Consider the following 18,179-nt stretch of genomic DNA (forward strand, 5'->3'; position numbering starts at 1 on the left):
AAGTCATATGCATTTACATTATGCATATATATGCATATATAATATATATTATACATAAAATATAAGAGTACTACTCATATATATAGTGACATAATTACAGGTTAAATTATTATTTCTTTATGATTAATCATGAAGAAACATCTTTTACATGTATATTTGATTTGTTTTTTGTGAATAATCTGTTCATGCTCTGATTATACACACTGTGAAAGGAAAATAAATCTTGGGGCCCCAAAATCACTAAGCTAAAGGGGAAAGTCAAGCTGGGAACTGCTTAAGTCAAAATTGCTTCCCATTCTGTTCAAACTCACCCCTCTTCTCACTGAGAAGACAGGGGCTTTTATGACTCTGACCGGTGCCCTTTCCTGATGTGACTGAGCTAGTATTTGTGATACAAGTCAAAGGTTTTCCCTCTATTTCCTCTCCTCTTCTCAAGTGGAAGGAAGGGGTCCTTTTTGGAGCCATGAGCTATGGAATCTGGAGTTAGGGGAGGTGTGGCACCAGCACTCCCTTAGCTACCCCACCTGGTGTCTCAGTAGGTTACATGTCCCCGAAGTCCCCAGGCTCTGCGCCCTGTTTAGCACTCCTGCAACCTTGGAGTTGCGGTCCTTGTGGCCTAGACTGCATTTCAAAGTTATTTAGATCCCCAGAGCACTTTAGCCTGTGGTAGCGAAGCATGCAGGAACCTAGGTTCCAACTGCTGGGATGAGTGAGTCTTCTCTGTTTAGTACTGGGCTAAATGCTCCCTCTGTCTGCTGGCATTAGCTGAGTTATTCCGGTTTTGCTTTCTTCTATAACAGAGCAGCACTGAGTTCAATGCACTGTCTCACAATTGCTGTGCTCTTCCTCTCCCAAGTAGCTCAGATTCTCTCTCTGCACCAAGCCGCCACTGCCGGAGGATAGAAGGGTGGTAGCAATTCAAAACTGTTTTTTCTACCTCCTCAGTGTCTCTTGCAGTGACATGAAGTTAAAACCAGGTACTGTGAATGCTCATGTAATTTTTGGTTCTTATGAAGGTGCTTTTATGTGTAGATAGTTGTTACATTGGTGTCTGTGAGGGGATGATCAGTGGAGCCTTCTATTTCGCCATCTTGCTCCACCTCCTCTTGGTAAGTTTTCTACCATGTGCAGGTGACTCTTGGACAACGTAGGTTAGAACAGTGTGGGTCCACTTACATACAGATTTTCTTTCACTCTGCCACTCCAGATATAGCAAGACAAACCCCTTTTCTTTCTTCTTCTACTGAGATTCCTCAACATGAAGACAAGGCTAAAGACCTTTAAAACGATCCATTTCCACTCAATGAATATTAAATATATTTCATCTTATGAGTTTTTAAATAACATCTTCTTTTCTATAGCTTGTGTTATTGTATGAATACAGTATACGATATACAGACTTGGTTAATCAACTGTTTATCTTATTGCTAAAGCTTTCAGTCAACAGTAGGCTATTAGTAGTTAAGTTTTTCGAGAGGCAACGGTTATATGTGAATTTTAAACAGTGCAAGGGTCATCCGTAGACCTCATGTTGTCTAACGGTCAACTGTATATTAATTCTTAACCCTTTACATGAAAAGCTGAGTGAAAAACTTAAAAGCTGATTGAGAGCAGTGCAGGAGCAGGAGTTGAATGTGGAGGAATTTTTTTTTTTTTTTTTTTGAGACGGACTCTCACTCTGTCGCCCAGGCTGGAGTGCAGTGGCGCGATTTCAGCTCACTGCAAGCTCCACCTCCCAGGTTCATGCCATTCTCCTGCCTCAGCCTCCTGAGTAGCTGGAATTGAATTGGTCTCTTTGTTTTGAGAAAACACGTGTAGCATCTAAATATTCCATTTTACTCTTTTGGCCAAACGTTCCTCTAGAGAGCATGCTTTACTCTATTACTTGAGCCAGGAATGTAGTGCTAGTGGCCAAAGAGGTGGTGAAACAAGCTTTCTGGTAGCATCCCGGGAGCTAGAAGATTTAGATTTCTGAGAAGCATCACTGTTCACAGTTCAAGCATCTTTTCTCATCCCCTGGAGTGCAATGTGCCTCAGGCCCAGATATTGTATGTTTCAACTTTTTTTTTAGGGAATAAAGCCTCCATCTCCGGCCTAGGTGAAAAAGAGGAATTGCAATTCTGAATACTTTATATATAGACTTCGACTAAATTCATTAGTATTCATCCCATTTCTCACCTATGCATTTTGAGGTACCCACCTCATACAATTTCTGAACATTTATTGGGTCCTACAGTGTGAAACAGCTTACATCACTTTTTTGTAGTAGATATCAAAGTACCTGATTTTTTCATGACTCCATCATTTCAAATTTCCAAAAATTAACTGACATTATGAGTGTAGTTTTCTCCTTTTCTATTCTTTGTATCATTAAGACTACATTTTGGTATTTTTTTTTAATAGTCAAAACACAGGGCAGTGTATAAACAATGTGCTCAATCCATTTCATTTGTTAAGACTGTCATCCAACCAGTTTAGTTAAGCATTTGTTTTTTCATTCTTTCCTTTCTTTTTTTCCTTTTCTGAATAGACAGGCTCATACAGACAGTTCTCACTGATAATTAGTTAATATATATTTTATGTTGCGACATCCCATATTCCTGGGTTTACCTGGAAATGTATTGTTATTATTACTGAAACTATTACTGACGTTTGTTTATGAAACTCAATTTATGTTTATGAAACTCTGGGTTTTCTAAAGCTGTATAGAATTTAAATTCTATTATATGTAAATTAGATATAACTGCATTTGTATAAAATTTTTAAAAATATAAATAAAAGTATCAAATTAATATTTTTTTCACAAAATATAAATATAAAAATGATTCATTCATAAAACATAAACCATAAACATTTTTGCATAGAGCACAGTAAAAAGAAGTTGATTTCAAACTTAATAATAACAGACAAACAGAGAGCCAAATCATGAGTGAACTGCCATTCACAATTGCTTCAAAGAGAATAAAATACCTAGGAATCCAACTTAAAAGGGATACGAAGGACCTCTTCCAGGAGAACTACAAACCACTGCTCAATGAAATAAAAGAGGACACAAACAAATGGAAGAACATTCCATGCTCACAGATAGGAAGAATCAATATCGTGAAAATGGCCATACTGCGCAAGGTAATTTATAGTTTCAATGCCATCCCCATCAAGCTACCAATGACTTTCTTCACAGAATTGGAAAAAACTACTTTAAAGTTCATATGGAACCAAAAAGGAGCCCGCATTACCAAGACAATCCTAAGCAAAAAGAACAAAGCTGGAGGCATCACGCTACCTGACTTCAAACTATACTACAAGGCTACAGTAACCAAAACAGCATGGTACTGGTACCAAAACAGAATAGACCAATGGAACAGAACAGAACCCTCAGATATAATACCACACATCTACAACCATCTGATCTTTGACAAACCTGACAAAAACAAGAAATGGGGAAAGGATTCCCTACTTAATAAATGGTGCTGAGAAAACTGGCTAGCCATATGTAGAAAGCTGAAACTGGATCCCTTCCTTACACCTTATACAAAAATTAATTCAAGATGGATTAAAGACTTAAATATTAGATCTAAAACCATAAAAACCCTAGAAGAAAACCTAGGCAATACCATTCAGGACATAGGTATGGGCAAGGACTTCATGACTAAAACATCAAAAGCAATGGCAACAAAAGCCAAAATAGACAAATGGGATCTAATTAAACTAAAAAGCTTCAGCAGAGCAAAAGAAACTACAATCAGAGTGAACAGGCAACCTACAGAATGGGAGAAAAGTTTTACAATCTAACCATCTGACAAGGGGCTAATATCCAGAATCTACAAAGAACTCAAACAAACTTACAAGAAGAAAACAAACAACCCCATCAAAAAGTGGGTGAAGGATATGAACAGACACTTCTCAAAAGAAGACATATATGCAGCCAACAGATACATGAAAAAGTGTTCATCATCACTGGTCATCAGAGAAATGCAAATCAAAACCACAATAAGATATCATCTCACACCAGTTAGAATGGCAACCATTAAAAAGTCAGGAAACAACAGGTGCTGGAGAGGATGTGGAGAAATAGGAAAAATTTACCCTGTTGTTGGGACTGTAAACTAGTTCAACCATTGTGGAAGTTAGTGTGGCGATTCCTCAAGGATCTAGAACTAGAAATACCATTTGACCCAGCCATCCCATTACTGGGTATATACCCAAAGGATTATAAATCATGCTGCTATAAAGACACATGCACACATATGTTCATTGTGGCACTATTCACAATAGCAAAGACTTGGAACCAACCCAAATGTCCATCAACGATAGACTGGATTAAGAAAATGTGGCACATATACACCATGGAATACTATGCAGCCATTAAAAAGGATGAGTTCATGTCCTTTTAGGGACATGGATGAAGCTGGAAACTATCATTCTCAGCAAACTTTCTCAAGGACAAAGAACCAAACACCACATGTTCTCACTCATAGGTGGGAATTGAACAATGAGAACACTTGGACACAGGAAGGGGAACATCACACACCGGGGCCTGTGGTGGGGTGGAGGGAGGGGGAGGGATAGCATTAGGAGATATACCTAATGTAAATGACGAGTTAATGGGTGCAGCACACGAACATGGCACATGTATACATACGTAACAAACCTGCACCTCGTACACATGTACCCTAGGACTTAAAGTATAATAATAAAAAAGTTATATTTAATATTTTATGAGACCTGCCTTTTTTCTCTAATGATTCTCATTATTATATATTTATAAAGTTTTTGAATACCCCTTCTGTCTCTATATTTTGATGGTCAATTCTTTAAATTGACAAAAGTGACTAGGGTGTCCCTAATAATCTTTGTCAAATATAAGTAAAGATAGGTAGCAATTAAATCAAGTTTTCTAAATGAGTGGAAGAAAAAACCCTAACCTGTGAGTAAGTAATCTATGTTACTATATCAATATAGTAATATTTATAATTTCTAAAATAAATATAAATATAAAATTTTCTTAATTAAGATATCATAAACTTATTTGCTGCCTGTGTTTCAAGCAATTACTTTGACAGAATTTCTAACATTTCAAATTTTGTATATATGGATTAGTTTGAATTTTGAAAAGTTACACAGTGACTACCTTTTTGCAGTGACCTACTGTGAATTAATATATACTGAATGTGTTAGAAAAATACAGACTGTTAAAAAGCTAATGCACTGTTATCTTTTTAAAGTAAAACTAAATCCACTGTCTCTTTAAATTATATTTGGAAATATTCTCATTTTGACAGTAACTGATAATTTTACTTTTTTTTTAATGTCAGTATATCATTAAAGCAGCTATTAAGCCACTAATAGGCACTTAACATTGTGGTTGCTTATCATAAATAGCATTAACAGTTCTACAACTTTTTCTTGCAGGTCACTTAATACATCACATAAAATTAAATTAAGTATAATCACATTAAATGAAATTAAAATGACAATAACTAAGTCCAACAGGTTCTGCATATGGACAGTATTAACAAAGCTTACAAATGACTTATGAAGTCAGTTTTTAAGAGCTTAAATTCTGCACACATGATTATAATAATGTTTCTCAATTTTGTCTTGCCCTGAATTGCTTAAAAATGCAATTTGAATATTCTTGAGATGTAATTTTTTGATGAAACACATATCTAAAATTTAAAAGATTGAAATTTAATGACCACTACAAGCAAAACAGAAGAATAGAAATTTAGCTCTCTATCTTGTCTATACACCTATCAAGAGCTAGAACAGTAGGAAATTATTTCTACCCTGGCATGAAACTGCAGAAAATGTACCGTCGAGAGATGATTTTCCTTTTAATGCTGCAAGTCTATATTAGGCATTATAGTGATAGTTACTGATGATCTGTTTTCTCACTTAAAACACATACACATAAAATCTAGCTCTTTATATTGTCTCTAAAATTATTCTGATAGAAATGTTTCTTATTGCATACGGTGAACTAATATAACCTTCTAGAAATTATAAATAATCAATATTTAAATTTATATTGCATTTTTATATATTAAATTTATATTGCAATATTTAAAATATATATTAAATTTATATTGCAATATTTAAATTTATATTGCATTTTCCTGTAAGTGTTCAAGACTCTTGGAAAACAACTAACTAAACAAACATGCTAAAACAGATTTTCCTGCTTTGTATCTAATTTTTCAAAATATAAGGTAAGTTATAGTTGGATTTTTTAACCTCAAATATTGCATAAATAAAAATATTAATTGGAATTGGTTATAAATCATCAATGAATATTAGCATTTAACTCAATTTTAACACATAGTATCTACTTAAAAATATTTTCTGAGTAATTTTCTGAGTAGTACATCCCACTGTTAATTAATATTGAAAAAGATTCAGAAATTCAAGATCTATTTAGAAATCTATTAATATATAGTCTTAAAAATAGCCATCCTTGACAGCTTTATCATTGGAAAACATAGGTAATTCCAAAAGAATAGTGTGAAAAACTATAATGTTTCCTGAAAAGAAATGAAACAGTGCTTATCTTTAGTAGAATGTGGTTTATAAAAACTTATAACATAGAGGTTGAGATAATGTGCTTTGAATTCAGGACCATTAACCTGGATTTTAATCATGGCCCTTGCCATTAGGTACAACCCTGGGCAAGATTCTTAACCTCCCTAAAACTTGTTTATTTGTAAAAATGGGAAAATAAGGTTTATATGAAAAGATAATGTGGTATTTAGAAAAGAGTTTACAGGATATAACTCATAATAGGTAGGTACACCATAAAATAAGTGCTTTTATTATGTTTAGTACCTGTACTTAACAAGTATCATTAAGAGAAAGACATTGATATTATCCTTGATGTGAAAAATTGCATATTTCCCATGTGAAAGCATGTAAAACAGATAGCAATTAATTTATGTTTTACCACAAATAAATAATTGTGTCAGATTATTTTATTTTTTAAATAAATTACATTGTGTTTACTTGAGGTTTACAACATGATGTTACAGAATCCAAATAGACAGTAAAAAAATACTATTGTGAAGATTAACATACCTATCATCTCTCATAGTTTTTTTGTGACTAGAGCAGATAAACTCTACTTATTTAACAAAAATCCTAATACAATTTTATTAATTTTAGTCCTTATGTGGTACAGTAGCTCTCTAGAATTGTTCATCCCACGTATCTGCTGTTTTGCAACTTTTGACACACATCTTCCTATCTCCTCTGCACCCCTCACCTTGGTAACTACTGTTTCATTCTCAATGAGATCATGCAATATTTTTTTCTGTGTCTGGCTAATTTCACTTACCATAATGTCCTCCAAGTACATCTATTTAAAGCTGAATGATATTCCACTGTGTATATGTACACATTTTCTGTATCCATTTGTCCATCATAGGCAATTAGGTTGTTTCTTTATTATAAATAATGCTGCAATGAACATGGCAGTGCATATATTTTTTATGAGATAGTAATTTCACCCAAAAGTTTTTCCATTCCGGTTCAGAACAAGGCATGGACGTGCAATCTCCTCACTTCTATTTATCATAGTACTAGAAGTACTAGCATAAGCAGTCAGAAAAGAAAAGAAAAAAAAAGGCATCAAGTAGAAAAGAAAAAAGCAAAATTACAGTTATGTTTTACTTAATGACAGGGATGTATTCTGAGATATATGTCATTAGGGGATTTCATCATGTGTGAACATCATAGAGTGTAATGTATAGCCCACTACACACCTAAGCTATATGGTATAGCCTATTTCTCCCAGGCTACAAACCTGTAAGCATGTTACTGTGTTACATATTGCAGGCAATTGTAACACAATGGTAAGTAGTTGTGTTTCTAAACATAGCTAAATATTGAAAAGGTACAGTGAAAATTTGGAATAAAAGATTTAAAATAGTACACCTGTATAGGGCACTCACCACGAAAACAGCTTATGGTACTGGAAGTTGAGTGCTGAGTGAATATGAAGGTCTAGAACAAGACTCTACACCACAGTGTTGTGTCATAAACACTGTACACTTAGTATACATGAAATATATTTTTAAAATATATTTACTAATAAACTTACCTTAGCTTACTGTACTTTTTTAAATTTCTACTGAGATTAAAACACAAAGACATTGTACAGCTACACATAAATATTTTCTTTATATCTTTATTCTACTATTTTTAGTTATTTTGTTTTTACCTTTTAAATCTTTTTGTTAAAAACAAAGAAACATACACACACATTAGCCTAGGCCCACACAGGACCAGAATGAACAATGTCTCTCTCTTCCATCTCTATATCTCATCCCACTAGAAAGTCTTCAGGGATAATAACATACATGGCTTTGTCATCTTCTGCAATAATGCCTTCTTCTGGAATACCTCCTGAAGAACTTGTCTGAGGCTATTATACTGCTAACTTATTTTTTTAACTAAGTCAAAGGAATACAGTTTAAAATAACAATAAAAAGTATAGTATGGTAAATACATAAACAGTAACATAGTCATTTATGATTGTTGCCAAGTATTATATACTGTGCATTATGGCTTTACAGTATCTTTGTACGACTTGCAGCACAGTAGATTTGCTTCCATCAGCAAGACCACAAACAAATGAGTAATAATGCCTTGTACTTATAACGTCATGATGGCTACAATGTCACTAGGCAACAAGGGTTTTTCTTTAGCTCTGTGATATTCTTAAGGGGCTTCTATCACATATGGTCATGAAGAAAGTGCTAAGCAACACAATACTGTGTTTTTATTAGTAAATGGCATATCTGTATGTGGAGAACCCTAAAGGCCTCACAGAATCTTTTAGAACTAATAAATAAATTCAGTAAAGTTACAGGATACAAAATCAACACACAAAAATCAGTAGCATTTCTATACAAGTAATGACCCAGATGAGAAGGAAATCAAGAAAACAAGCTCACTTATGATAGTGTAAAAAAATAACTAGTAATAGATTTTACTGAGGAGGTGAAAGATTTGTACACTGAAAATGATAAAACATCAATGAAATAAATTGACACAATTAATTAAATTATTTCTTCATTAAAACATTTTCTTGCATGCACACCTATTTTCTATGCATGATAGTAGGCTCTGATAGCATAATATTATCAAAGAAAATTTTTATGTGTATGCAGTATACATGTATTCTCCCTTTAGAAAAAAAATGCTTGTTCTTTATGTCACTTATATTCTCTAGAGTTTCCTTATTTCAATGTTAAAATTTTGGAGAATGGCAAAATTTTTTTATCTGGTTATAGAGTACAATACAATACTATTATATTATTTACACATATATGTGTGTACATTCATATATAAAACCTCGATCTTTAGAGAATAAGACATTATTAATAAACTCATTTCTAATTTCATGATGTTCACTTCTCTAAAATCTAAATATTCTCTTTAATTCATTAGTCCCAGAAATTGCAAGTTAGTGTATATAGTTTAGTGCAAATCAAGTTTAATTGAACTTTTGTTTGGAAGCATCATTTCTTATTGTGTACTGTTATAAGTAATTACTATAATACTTTTAGGTTTAGATTGTATATACAAAATTAAATTACACCAGGCAATGTTTGAGGTTGTGTCAATTTTTTAAAAAATTATTATGCTATTATTTTTAGATGGATTTCAGCATGTCTTTAACAGTGGTTTCCTCCTTTTTTTTTTTTTTTTTTTTTTGAGACAGAGTTTCACTTTTGTTGCCCAAGCTGGACTGCAATGGGGTGATCTAGGCTCTCTGCAACCTCTGCCTCTTGGGTTCAAGCAATTCTCTTGCCTCAGCCTCCGGAGTAGCTGGGATTACAGGTGTGTGCCACCACGTCTGGCTGAATTTTTGTATTTTTAGTAGAAACTAGGTTTCACCATGTTAGCCAGGCAGGTCTTGAACTCCTGACCACAGGTGATCTGCCCGCCTCGGCCTCCCAAAGTTCTGGGATTACAAGTGTGAGCCACTGCGCCTGGCCCACCCTTTATTTTTATATGACTTTTAAAAATATTTTTATGAAGAAATCTGATCTTTTATCTATCTTAAAACAAATATCAGTATTTTTCCCTGAATTTTTAGGAAACTATTTTAGTTGCTTACAAGCTAGCTTTTATTATTTCTAAATTTTTATTTATATTTGGAAATGACAAAATGTGTCTACTTATTCTTCAAAGCTCAAATCTTGTTATAACTTTTCTAATGATGCTGCTTTTTTATTACTCAATTTATCCCAACTGTATATATTTATATGTAGATACATATGTACACACACATATATAGTTTCAAATATGTAATAAAAATATCTAGTAAAATATGTACATGCATTCTATTTTGTTTAACATTAGACGTATCACAAATAGCACTAGTTTGAAGCCATTAGGAATGGTGGTGCTATTAACATTTTTGTATGTTCTTGATGCATATGTTTTTTACTTATATAGTTATTCAAATCACTAGATGTAAATATAGAAGTAAGTTCAGCTTCAACATCTAATGCCAAACACAGAGAATTAGAAAACAGCAAGAGAAAAGTGATTCATCTTGTATAAGAACTCCTCAATAAAATTAATAGCTGACTTCTCACCAGAAACTATACAGATAAGAGGGCAGTGGGATAACATATTCAATGTACTAGAATAAAAATACTCTTCCAAGACTTTTATATCTGGCAAAATTATTCTTCAAAATTAAAGCAGAAATTAAGATAGTGCTAGATAAACAAAGCTAGTAGAATTGGTACCAAGCCATATTTCCCTAAAATAAATATTAAAGGTTATGCTTCATGCTAAAATAGAAAGACACAAGATAGTAACTTGAAACCAGAGAAAAAGATAAAGGATACTGGGGAAAGTAACTATGTAGTTAACATTAAAAGACAGTTTAGATTTTTTATTTGTAATATTTTTCTCCTGATATGTAGCTTAATAGACAACTGCATATAGCAATAATTATAAAGCTGTTAAAGGGTTTATAATACATAAAGATGTAATCTATATGGTAATAATAGCTAAAAAGATGGGGGATAAAGATATATTGGAGCAAAATTTTTGTATAATTTAAAATTGAGTTAATTCAAACCAATTTGTGTCAATTAATAAATTAATTATAATTCCCAAGGCAACAACTATAAAAATAAATTTTAAAATTAAAATAAAGAGGAAGAGTACTAAAATAATATACTAGAAAATATATATTTAACAAAAAATGTGGTAATCATGGAATGCAGTAATAAAAATATATTGGACATATAGAAAATAAATATCAACAGGGCAGCTGAAAAGTCCTGTCTCAGTAAATGCATTAGTATAAATGGAATAAGTATTCCAAAGAAAAGAAAGAGATTGGCGGAATGGTTTAAAAATGATGCACTATATGCTGACTATTAGAGACTCACTTTAGATTCAAAAGATAAATAGGACGAAAACATCATACAAACAGTAACAAAATGCTATGCTAATGTTGAACAAAGTAGACTTCCAGATAAAAATTGTTTCTTGGAGATAGAATGACATTTTCTAATGACAAAGAGAGAATCCCTCTTGAAGACATACAAATTACAATGAAATACATACCTGATTAGAAGCTCAGTTGTTTGAAGAGCAGCTGACAGAATTCAAGAGTGTAAAAATCATCAATACTAAGATACCTTAATATCCCACTTTGTGAAAAGTATAGAACAAAATGGAAGATCATTACAAAAAAAAATCAAAAACTGAAAAAACATAGGAAAATAATTGACACTAACAGATATGTATGCAATAATCTTCCCAACAACTACAGAATATACAATATTCTCAGGAGCACATAAAATATTATCCAGGACAGGCCTTACCTTAGTTCATGAAATAAACTTCAATAAAATTTGAGTTGAAATTATATAAAATATGCCCTTAGACCAAAAGAGAATATTAGATATCAGTAACAGAAGAAAACTTTGAGTTGCATAATTATGTGAATATCTGACAACAAACTTCTAAATAACCAATGGGTCAAAGAAGAAATTATGAGAAATAGAACATAATTTGAGATGATGGAAAGAAACATGTAACAAACCAAAATCAGTAACCAAAATCAATGGGATAAAACTAATCAATGGTAAATTAGAAACTTATAGCTACAAACACCTATATTAAATAAGGTAAAAATCAATAAAACCAAAAAAAGCAGAAGGAAGGAAATTAAAGTTTAGAGAGAAAACATCCTTTTATTGTAGATGGGCATTCGGGTTGATTTCATATCTTAGCTATTGTGAATAGAGTTGTAATAAACATAACAGTGCAGATGTCTTTTTGACATACTGATTTTAATTATTTTGGATAATGATATGCTTAGGCTTTGTGTTCCCAACCAAATCTCATCTTGAATTGTAGTTCCCATTATCCTCACATGTTGTGGGAAGGACCTGATGGGAGGTAATTGAATCATGGAGGCAGTTTCTGCCATGTTGTTCTGGTGATAGTGAGTGAGTTCTCATGAGATCTGATGGTTTTATAAGGGGCTTTTCCTCTGTTCGCTCAACACTTCTCTCTCTTGCTGCCATGTGAAGAAGGACATGTCTACTTCCCCTTCTACCATGATTGTAAGTGTCCTGAGTCCTCTCCAGCAATGTGAAACTGTGAGTCAATTAAACCTCTTTTCTTTGCAAATTACCCAGTCTCAGGTAAGTCCTTATAGCAGCGTGAGAATGGACTAATACAGTAGGTTGGTAAGGTGTTGCTATAAGGATACCCCAAAAAGTAGAAACGACTTTTGAACTGGATAACAGGCGGAAGTCAGAAGAGTTTGGAAAGCTCAGAAGAAGACAAAAAATATGGGAAAGTATAAGTTTCCAGAGATTTGGAGGGCTCAGAAGACAATAAAACGAGGGAAAGTTTAGAACTTCCTAGAGACTTGTTGAATGGCTTTGACCAAAATGCTGATAGTGATATGGACAATTAAGTTCAGGCTTAGGGGGTCTTGGATGGAGATTAGGAACTTCTTGGGAACTGGAGCAAAGGTAACCCTTGATATAGTTTAGCAAAGAGGCTGGCAGCATTTTGCTCCTGCCCTAGAGAACTGTGGAACTTTGAACTTGAGAGAGATAATTTAGGGTATCTGGCAGAAGAAATTTTTAAACCGCTAAGAGATCAAGAATAAGCAGAGCATAAAAGTTTGGAAATTCTAGTTTACAGTCCCACCAACAGTGTAAAAGTGTTCCTATTTCTCCACATCCTCTCCAGCACCTGTTCTTTCTTGACTTTTTAACGATTGCCATTCTAACTGGTGTGAGATGGTATCTCATCGTGGTTTTGATTTGCATTTCTCTGATAGCCAGTGATGGTCAGCATTTTTTCAAGTGTTTTTTGGCTGCATAAATGTCTTCTTTTGAGAAGTATCTGTTCTGTAAACTAGTTCAACCATTGTGAAAGTCAGTGTGGCGACTCCTCAGGGATCTAGAACTAGAAATACCATTTGACCCAGCCATCCCATTACTGGGTATATACCCAAAGGACTATAAATCATGCTGCTATAAAGACACATGCACACGTATGTTTATTGTGGCACTATTCACAATAGCAAAGACTTGGAACCAACCCAAATGTCCAACAGTGATAGACTGGATTAAGAAAATGTGGCACATATACACCATGGAATACTATGCAGCCATAAAAAATAATGAGTTCATGTCCTTTGTAGGGACATGGATGAAATTGGAAATCATCATTCTCAGTAAACTATCTCAAGAACAAAAAACCAAACACTGTATATTCTCACTCATAGGTGGGAATTGAACAATGAGAACACATGGACACAGGAAGGGGAACATCACACTCTGGGGACTGTTGTGGGCTGCGGGGAGGGGGGAGAGATAGCATTAGGAGATATACCTAATGCTAAATGACGAGTTAATGGGTGCAGCACACCAGCATGGCACAAGTATACATATGTAACTAACCTGCACACTGTGCACATGTACCCTAAAACTTAAAGTAGAATAATAATAAAATTTAAAAAAAAAGTTTGGAAAATCTGCAGCCTGATGATGCAATAGAAAAGAAAAACCCATTTTATGGTGAGAAATTTAAACCTGCTGCAGAAATTTTCATAAGTAACAAAGGAGCCAAATGTTTTGTTTTGTTTTTGTTTAATTTTTTTTATTTTTATTTTATTATTATACTTTAAGTTTTAGGGTACATGTAAACAACGTGCAGGTTTGTTACATATGTATACATGTGCCATATGTTAATCACCAAGACAATAGGGAAAATGTCTCCAGGGCATGTCAGAGAACTTCATGGCAGCCCTCCCATCACAGGCCCAGAGGCCTAGCAGGAAAAGGTGGTTTCATGGGTCTTCCCATGGCCTTTCTGCTGTGTGCAGCCTCAGGCATTAATACCCTGCATCCCAGCCACTCCAGCTGTGGCTAAAAGGGGCCAAGGTATAGCTTGGGCCATGGCTTCAGCAGGTGCAAGCCCCAAGCCTTGGTAGCTTCCATGTGATGTTGAGCCTGCAGGTGCACAGAAGTCAAAAATAGAGGTTTAGGAACCTCTGCCTAGATTTCAGAGGATGTATAGAAACACCTAGATGCCCAGGCCAAAGTTTGTTGCAGGGGTGCAGCCCTCATGGAGAACTTTTGCTAGGGTAGTGCAGAAGGAAAATATGGGGTCAGAGCCTGCACAGAGAGTCCTCACCGGGGCACTGCCTAGTGGAGCTGTGATAAGAGGGCCATGATCCTCCAGAGCCCAGAATGGTAGAGATCCACCAATGACTTGCACAGTGCACCTGGAAAAGTTGCAGACACTCAATAACAGCCTGTGACAACAGCCAGGAGGTGGCGCTGTACCCTGCAAAGCCACACGGGTGACACTGCCCAAGGCCTTGGGAGCCTACCTCTTGCATCACTTGCATCAACTACCTGAATGTGAGACATGGAGTCAAAGGAGATTATTTCAGAGCTTTAAGATTTAATTACTGTCTCATTGGATTTCAGACCTGAATAGAGCCTGTAACCCTTTGTTTTGGCCAATTTATCTTATTTGGAATGGATGTATTTACCAAACTCCTGTACCTCCATTGTGTCTAGGGAGTAACTAACTTGCTTTTGATTTTACAGACTCGTAGGCAGGAGGGACTTGTCTTATCTCACATGAGAGTTTGTACTTTGACTTTTGAGTTAATGCTGAAATAAGTTGAGACTTTGGGAAACAGTTGGAAAGGCATAATTGTGTTTTGAAATCTGAGGACATGAGTTTTGGGAGGGGCCGGGGCAGAATAATATGTCAGGCTTTGTGACCCCCCCTCCCCACCCCGCCAAGTCTCATCTTGTAGATTTTTTCCTAATCCCTACCTGTCATGGGAGAAGCCTGGTGGGAGGTAATTGAATCATGGAGACGGTTTCCACCATGCTGTTCTCATGATAGTGAGTGAGTTCTCCTGAGATCTGATGGTTTTATAAGGAGCTTCATTCCTTTTCCCCCTGCAATTTTCTCTCCTGCTGTCATGTGAAAAAGGATGCATTTGCTTCCCCTTCTGCCATAATTGTAAGGGTCATGAGGCTTTCCCAGTCATACAAAACTGTGAGTCAATAAACCCCTTTCCTTTATAAATTACTCAGTCTCGGGTATGTCCTTATAGCAGCATGAGATTGGATTAATACATATATTTACTCAGTAATGGGATTTCTTTATTATATGGTAGTTCTATGTTTCATTTTTTGAGGAACCTTCATACTGTTTTCTATAATAGCTATAATAATTTACATTTCCATAAGCAGGGTGTAAAAGAAAATGAATAAATTAATGAACAGAAAAAAAGTAGAGATAACATCAATGAAACCTGATATTGGTTCTTTGAAACCATCCAAAAGTTTGAAACCCCCACCTAGACTAAGCAAGAAAAGAAAGAATCTGAAATTACCAAAATCAGGAATGTAAGAAGTTTGCTAATGACATAATTAAAAAACATTCAGAAATCAAATGAAATATAAGGACATACTCTGAATAAGTGTATGCTAATAAATTAGATGATCTACATAAAATAAATGTATTTTATGAAAGACAAAAACTACTGGGACAGACTCAAGAAGAAAAAGAAAACCTAAATAGGCCTATAATAGAGATTGAATTAGGAACCAAAATACATTCCCGGGATGAAAGTCTATGCTCATATGGTTTCACTAATAAAATCTACAGAGTGTTTAGAAAGAAGTTAACACTGACCCTTCAAAAACTCTTCCAAAAGTATGAGAATGAGATATTTCCAGTGTCATCCCATGAGGCCAGTCAATCCTTAATATCAAAATGGCGCTTCCTGCAATAACATTGCAGGAAGAGAAAACTACACTTCAAAAATTTCTTATGAGTATTAATGCAAAAGTCCTATAAAATACTAGAAAACCAAATCTAGAAATATATGAAAGAATAATTGGTTAAGGAATGCAAGTTAGTTCATTGTATGAAAATCAATCATTGTAATATGCCATCATAATAAATTAAAATATATGGCAGGGCACGGTGGCCCACGCCTGTAATCCCAGCACTTTGGGAGGCCGAGGTGGGCAGATCATGAGATCAGGAGATCGAGACCATCCTGGCTAACACGGTGAAATCCCGTCTCTACTAAAAATATAAAAATTAGCCAGGCGTGGTGGCTACTCGGGAGCGTGAGGCAGGAGAATGGTGTGAACCCAGGAGGCGGAGCTTGCAGTGAGCCGAGATCCCGCCCCTGCACTCCAGCCTGGGCGACAGAGAGAGACTCTGTCTCAAAAAAAAAAAAATATATATATATATATGTGTGTGTGTGTGTGTGTGTGTATCACATCATAGCAAATAGCGCATAATATTTTTAAGATATGCAAAAAGAAAGCATATGACAAAACCCAACACTCTTTTTTGATAAAAACATTGACATTACAAATAGAAGCAAATTTTCTTAACCTGAAAAATCATTGAAAAACTAAATGTTTTTCTGCCAAGTTCAGGAACAATACAAGGATGTCTACTTTTCACCACTTCTATTTAACACTATTGGAGATTTTATCCAGGGCTACTAAGCAAGAAAAATAAATGAAGACATTCCGATTGAAATACAAGAAGTAAAACTCTCTCTAATCACAGATGACATGATCTTGTATGTATAAAATCCTAATGAACCTACAGAAAATATAAGACTACAACTTATCTACAAGTTCAGTAAGACTGTAGAATGCAATGTGAATGAAATAAAGGAAGTGTATTTTTTAAACTAGCAATAAACAATCCAAAAATTAAATTATGGAAACATTATTTTCATAGAATTGAAGTGAAAAAACAATTCTTAGAAATGAACAAAAAAATGGGCAAGACCGTATACTACAAACAGCATAGAAAGAAATTAAAGATGGCTTAGATAAAGAAACATATATTCCATGGGCATGGATAAGAAGACATAGTAGATGATGTTAATAAAATATAAATTTACCTACAGTTTCAACACATTTTTTTTTCAAAATCCCAGTTGTTATTTTTGTAGACATTGACAAGTTGATGCTAAATCTATATGAAAATTCAAAAAACTCAGAATTGCCAGCAAAAAATCTTGAACTAAACAAAGATTGATGACTTACACTTTTCAATTTCAAAAATTTCTAGAAAGCCTCAGTAATCAAATTAGGCTTGATACAGGTATCATAGTGGAAACATTGATAAATGAAATAAAAGAGAGTACAGAAATAATTGGCTATTTGAGGTACATTTACTTTGAAATACATCTAAATGAATGTAAGAGCAATTCACTTTGTCAAAGCCAGAAAGATGACATTTTGGAGCACTTTCTCTTGCTCACCACCCCCACATCCACTTAATCTCCAAATTCTGGAATTCTGAAATTCAAAATTCCTCACTAATCTTTTTTTATTCCTCCTGCCCTTCTTGTTGTCTTTGCTTACTCTATGATAGAATGCATGCATTACGGTGAAAGTGCCTTACTTGCTATTTCTGTGTTTACCATACCATCCTCTACATGTACAATGTGATATTAAGTCAAATTTGATCGTACAGCTATTATTAAGAACTAACTATAAAGACCTCCTATTGCTTTCAGGATAAAAATCTAAACACACTATTGAGGCTTTTGAAGCCCTACATTAATTGAGTCACTACCTCCTCTGTATCATGAATGGTGTCATCTTGCAACTATCCCT

Source organism: Pongo pygmaeus, chromosome 4 (assembly GCF_028885625.2).
Source record: "Pongo pygmaeus isolate AG05252 chromosome 4, NHGRI_mPonPyg2-v2.0_pri, whole genome shotgun sequence".
In the NCBI taxonomy this organism is placed as follows: Eukaryota; Metazoa; Chordata; class Mammalia; order Primates; family Hominidae; genus Pongo; species Pongo pygmaeus.